This window comes from Lissotriton helveticus, chromosome 8 (genome assembly GCF_964261635.1).
Source record: "Lissotriton helveticus chromosome 8, aLisHel1.1, whole genome shotgun sequence".
NCBI classification, from domain to species: Eukaryota; Metazoa; Chordata; class Amphibia; order Caudata; family Salamandridae; genus Lissotriton; species Lissotriton helveticus.
Genome location: NC_136069.1, coordinates 326,140,264 through 326,146,557, shown reverse-complemented (window position 1 = coordinate 326,146,557; position 6,294 = coordinate 326,140,264). Strand labels below are relative to the sequence as shown.

At 37.9% G+C, this 6,294-nt stretch overlaps 1 long non-coding RNA gene across 3 annotated transcripts; it reads right to left on the bottom strand.

The window, feature by feature from the left end:
* Window positions 1-1,206: 1,206 nt before the first annotated feature.
* Window positions 1,207-3,010, bottom strand: LOC144771616 (uncharacterized). Of its 3 annotated transcripts, XR_013599393.1 has the most exons (6): window positions 2,905-3,010; window positions 2,742-2,801; window positions 2,558-2,648; window positions 2,183-2,335; window positions 1,995-2,074; window positions 1,207-1,475 (listed from the first exon to the last, which is right to left on the bottom strand). It is a non-coding gene; the product is annotated as an uncharacterized LOC144771616 (long non-coding RNA). The 3 variants fall into 3 exon arrangements; XR_013599394.1 differs by lacking the exon at window positions 2,558-2,648; XR_013599392.1 differs by having other exon boundaries at window positions 2,742-2,947.
* Window positions 3,011-6,294: the final 3,284 nt, after the last annotated feature.

Sequence of the window (6,294 nt, the reverse complement as noted above, 5' to 3'; positions counted from 1 at the left end):
GCAACTTTGAGCTTTTTTTCCTCTTCATTTACTTCTTAAGCAGCTGAGCATATTAAATCATTCGGGGAGGGGCACGTAAGCAAATGAGCTGTCAGCACCTCCACGGTGCCTCGGATGCTTCTTCACAAATAATTTTTTAACTACATTGGCTCTTGGAATTAGGCTCTGTGTGTGTGGCTTTGTGTGTGTGTGTGGCTCTGTGTGTGTTTGTGTGTGGTTCTGTGTGTGTGGCTCTGTGTGTGTGTGGCTCTGTGTGTGTGTGTGTGTGTGGCTGGCTCTGTATGTGTGTGTGTCTCTGTGTGTGTGTCTCTGTGTGTGTGTCTCTGTGTGTGTGGCTCTGTGTGTGGCTCTGTGTGTGTGGCTCTGTGTGTGTTTGTGTGTGGCTCTGTGTGTGTGCCTCTGTGTGTGTTTGTGTGTGGCTCTGTGTGTGTTTGTGTGTGGCTCTGTGTGTGTTTGTGTGTAGCTCTGTGTGTGGCTCTGTTTGTGTGTGTGGCTGTGTGTGTGTGTGTGTGTGTGGCTCTGTTTGTGCGTGTGGCTCTGTGTGTGTGTGTGCCTCTGTGTGTGTGGCTCTGTGTGTGTGTAGGTCTGTGTGTGGGGGGCTCTGTGTGGGTCTGTATGTTTGTGTGTGGCATTTGCAAGAGATTAAGCTATTGGCATTGTAAATGACAATGCCATGTATTTCTCTGTTTTCAAAACCAACACATAAATAAAAATGTTGTCATTTACAATACCAATAGCTCTAACTTTTGCAAAGGCGAGACCGTTGCATTGTAAATGCTTGTTTCTGCAAGTAAGTGGTCTTTCTCCTGAGAACAAGTAACAAAGCAGAAGGACAACATTTACCTGGAGAAAATGTGCCCCAAATTATACCCAGAACTTCAAGTTTAATTCGCAGATAAGGCACGAATACGGCACAACTACCCATCAAAAAAGCGTGCCATTTGAGCAATGAGATAATTACCATCTGGCACAAGGTTAACCAACTCACCCCCACACACACACACACAAAGCTTCTTTGCAAGGCCCATGAGCAATGGTAGTGCTATGCTACTCAGGTTAGAGAAAGGAGAGTATAGCAAACCAATGATATTTAAACCACCTTAGTGGTAGACATAATATAGTGCGACTTAAATAATTGTTGACTGAGACATTGATATATCAAAAATAGAAAAACATTTTATTTGATTTTATATTTTCTTGTGCATTGATAGTGCTTTTTTTCATAATATATAATTCTATGTTTAGTCTGTTATTTTTTTTTTATATATAAAAATTCACAATGGAGATACAGAAAGATATTCACATTAACATACATTTACAAAAAAAGAAGAATGAGTGCTGTACGATGTCTTCGGTTGGTGGAAATAACGAGGAAGGCAATGCGGTGGAATGGAACTACGCGCGTTTCGGCCTAAAGGCCTTCATCAGGAAACCGTCATTCGTACTTTACAAACATGGTGAAAAACAACATACACCTAAACCAAAAAAAATTCACAAAATATATATAAATATATATATATAGAATACATAACACACACATTTAGTTAATACACATTTCTATATATTCTCTGTCAACATAGCGCACTAAATAGGTCAATAAAAAGACTTTGTTTGGATAAATAGAAATTGAACATATTCTGTGATACACATCTTGGCAATGTCCTCGTATCATCACCTAAGCTTATATTTACATAAATCTTGACAAGTTACCAACTTTTCATTTATTTCTATGGAGTGTTCATTATCTGTCTACATACATGTCACATATCAGTGAAGAGCTCCACTGAGTTTTTATTTTAGTTGTTATACTGCACAGGCATTATGATTTATATATCTTTCAGTTCACACCAGATTTAATATCAAGTATATATTAGACTCATTGCACATAATCATTAAGGATAGAAAAACACAGGGGAGAAAAAACTAGACACAAAAGTTGCCACGAAATTTCTCTACCAGAATTGCCATGTAAGTTCAAACGTTTTTGTACTCACATCCGTGGTATTGGATGATAATATCACTCTTTTGATCCTCAAAAGGTAGTTAGGATTGATGACAGTAATTCATTTACCCTCTAGGAGAGACAAAAAGGATTTAACGAAAAAATGACATTAAAAAGAATTTTGTTTAACAAGAGTGTAGAGCGCACCTACAGGCCTTCTTTTTAGAGTAATTATAGTACCTTATGTGATTTCTTTTGGTGTTCCCCCACGTTTGGCGTATTAGATTATCATTTCTACGTCCAAATTCTCATGACGCATTCACATAGATATGGCATATATTCAAGTTGAGATCAACTGTCGGTATTGTTTGTTTTTAAGAGCTGTGGATCAGCCTATAATATAAAACATGACCACACTTAGATCGAATATTCTACAGGTTTACATGGCCCTATTTATTAGGTTTATATTTGGTTAATTTAATAGCTTCAAAATTCAAAATTAACATAATAGAGCTATATACTAAGAATGCAGTTCTAAAAGACCATAATAGATGAAACCTCAAAACGGTGTAAACTAGTTACCATGGTTACTAAAGTTTGTGTTTCTATCCATACCTTGATTTAAGCATGGACGCTCCGTTTTGTTTGAATCAGTATTTGTTTTTCCTAATTACAACTCGGCCAGTCTTCTAATATCTTTTCTATTCTGTAACAACATCACAATAAATGTAGGTTTTAAACCCTGTCCCTGACATAGGTTTATATAACATTTTTAATTTGTACATAATCTAAGTATTACCTCATATTTTGATTTACGTTGGTAGTGCTATGTAGGCGATCTGGTCAATGTAAACAATGTCTGTTGGAAAAGATAGATGACATAAGGTTTTCTTCTATGGCTATCGAGCACTGCACTATGAGTGTAGTCATGCCGCTTATCTCTCGCTAGCCATCGTGCTTACCTTCGTGTTGATCTTGTCGATTTCTGCTCGGGGGTTCGTGGTTGCCGTCAGCTTGTCATCGCCTCTAGAGACGGAATGATTCTCGGCAGTGTTTATATAGGTCTCAAAGGTCGCCTAATTACGCTAATGAGTTGCAGCCGGGATGGTTCGTCTGACGTGTTATAAACGAACTCGGCGCTTCCTGGTCTAAATGGAGGAAGGACTGAATATCCGACGTTTCCATTCCCTATAGCGCATTCAGATGACATCATAATAAACAATGATGTTTTTCAGGTTGAATGCGAGTATCGATAACGGACTAGTTTATTGCCACATATGTGTATAGTTAAATGATGCAACAGGGGCAATCTCTATTCGGTTATCGTGACATAAAACGGACTTAATTGTAGTTCTCATTGCATCTGTCTAAGGATGACAAAGTAAGACGACTGACCTCATGATAGCAGTTTTTCTTCATTGTTAAATTAATACATAGTTCAAAAAATGAAAAGATCTTCAAATAATGCTATAGGGGCTATTCTTAATCAATGTCTAAAAATATAAACATTGATTTAATTCTGCATGTGAGGAATATATCCATATTATCAATATTGGAGCAGTATTCCTCAACTCAGGGGATTATTTTAGCTTATTTACAAGATTGCTTGTTCCCAAGGGATTTCAGAGTTTAATCCTAGTTTTACTGTATCCAGAGAAAAAATCCAATATACTTCGCGTTTACGGCGAATGCGATTTATATCAATACCTGGTTTAGACACAATTTTTTCCAGAACTATCCAGCGCATTTCCTCAGGTTTATGATTATATTCCACATAATGGGCTACTAGTGGAGCAGTCATTTTTCTAGTGCGGATCGCTGATTTATGTTCTGTGACTCTAGTATATACTGAACGTGAGGACTCTCCAACATATCCCTTATTGCATGGACAAATGAGCAAATATACAATATTTGTGGTCTTACAATTTGTCATACAAGTCGAGGGGATAGAGATGTTATTAAAATTGAGATCCTTTGTTTCAATAGCTTGTGGGCAGATTTTACATATCCCACATTTGTAATTACCCATTACCGGAGCCCCGGTAATGATATTTCTTTGTGTGCTTTCCTTCATTGTTGGCATCCGTGATCTAACTATTAGGTCTTTTATATTTTTATTCTTTTTGTAAGCAAAAAGAGGTTTAGGGATTATGTCATTGCCAGTTTTGGTAATATTCAACACATGCCAGTTGGAATACATTATTTGGCGAATCTTGTTATTCAGCAACGAGTGTCTAGTGACACATACCAAGCCGGCATCCCGTTTAATTTTGATGTTAGTCAAAAGATGCTGGCGATCATAATATCTTGCTCTTTTATATGACTCGCGGATCAACCGATGTGGGTAGCCTCGTTCTTTGAACTTCTCCTTCATTACAACTGCCCTAACATCATAATCAGATAACCTGGTACAGTTCCTCCTCAGTCTGAGAAATTGACTAAAGGGGATACTGTCCTTTTGTGACGTGGGATGAAAGCTGTTGTAATGAAGGAGAGTGTTACGCGCAGTGGGTTTTACATAGAGGTCCATAAATAGTTGTCCTTCATGATGTTTGATCATTAGGTCCAAGAATTCTATTTCAGAATTGCTTATTTTTTCTGAAAATTTCAAGTTGGAGTCGCAGGCATTGAGCCACATAATGAATTCTTGTAGTGAGTCCTCATTGTCGTCCCAAATGAAAATAATATCATCTATATATCTTGACCAGTAAAATACTGATTCAAAAAATGGTGCCACTTCGTTAAAAATATGCTTCTCTTCAAAATGTGCCACATAGATGTTTGCAATTGTTGGGGCACAGGAAGCGCCCATGCTCACTCGTTTCGTTTGTTTATATAGGTTCCCTCTGAATTCAAAGATGTTATTTTCCAGAATAATGTTAAGACAATCTAGAATAAAGGGCACATTGCAATCGATATTGAAGGATTCTAGAAACCATTTCGTGGCTTCAATGGCACCTTTACATGGGATATTGGAGTACAAGCTTTCTACGTCTAAAGTGACCAGCCATTGTCTTTGGGCATTAAACGCTGTGCCTTCTAATTGCGTGATGACATGTCTCGTGTCTTGAATATATCCTAGTATTTTCCCGATGTGTGGACGCAAAATTGCGTCCAGATATTTTGATATGGGCTCAGTTACGCTGCCAATGGTAGTGACAATGGGACGATATGGTGGATCATGTTCGTTCTTATGTACCTTTGGGATACCATATATACTAGCCATTTTGGGGTGGTCCACATTCAAGTAGTCAAATTCTTTTTCACAAATATCCCCATTGTTGAGAGCTTTTGATGTCAACTTCGAAATTTTATTTTTGATCTTTGCTGTGGGGTCTTTTTGAATTTTCGAATAGAAAGTGGTATCGTTCAGCATATGTTCCATTTTTTCAATGTATTTATCTGTGTCAAGAATAGCGATGCCGCCTCCCTTATCGCAACTCTTAACCGTTATTAGGGAAGAATCTTTGAGATCTAGCAGTGCTTTATGTTCCTCTATTGGGATGTTGAAGGGGGTACGTGGTATGTATTTCGTGATACTCTTTAACTTTGAAATTACAATTTTTTCAAAAAGGCCCACTTCTGGATCTACTTGGTCCAAAGTGGGTGTAAAAACCGATTTGGGTGCTAGGCCTGATTTGTTCTGTTCAATTGTTTCAGTTTCTCTTTTAGAAAAGAAATTTTTTAATCGAATTTTCCTGAAAAATATTTAAATGTCGTTAAAAAGCTCAAATTTATTCAACCCAGAATGGGGAACAAAAGAGAGACCCTTTGACAACACAGAGAAAGTCGCAGAGTTCGCTTCATGACTACTTAGATTAAAGATGGGGATCGTGTTTACTCTCTCCAGTACCTGGCATTCCTCGTTTCCAGATATCGGTCTGCATTCTGCTGATGGTCCTGGAAATGGGGTTGGTATTGTCCCTGTGGTTGATAAGGTTGATTTTGGGGGTATTGTCCCTGAGGTGGATATTGTTCCCTTTGGTGATATTGATATTGGGACCGATATTGAGATCGATAATTTGGTCTCCAATTGCCTCTTTGTTGGCGCCTCCCTAAAAAAGGTCTGTAGCCTTGGTTTGATCTAAATCGATTTCCTCTGGGTTGATACGGTGACATACTTGAATTGCTACCGGAGTCTGAAGAATTGGAAAAGGTGTTGAATTTATTGGGTCTGGATTCATGGTGTGAACCATTATCCTGATCCATTCCATCTAATTGGCCATAAAAGTTATCAGCTAAGTATGGATATACTTTTTCCATACTGAAAAAACGAAGATCTTTTTGTAATTTGTTCATTTTGCGTTTGGTGAGATATTCATTATACGAATTAAGGTCCATTTCTATGTCGT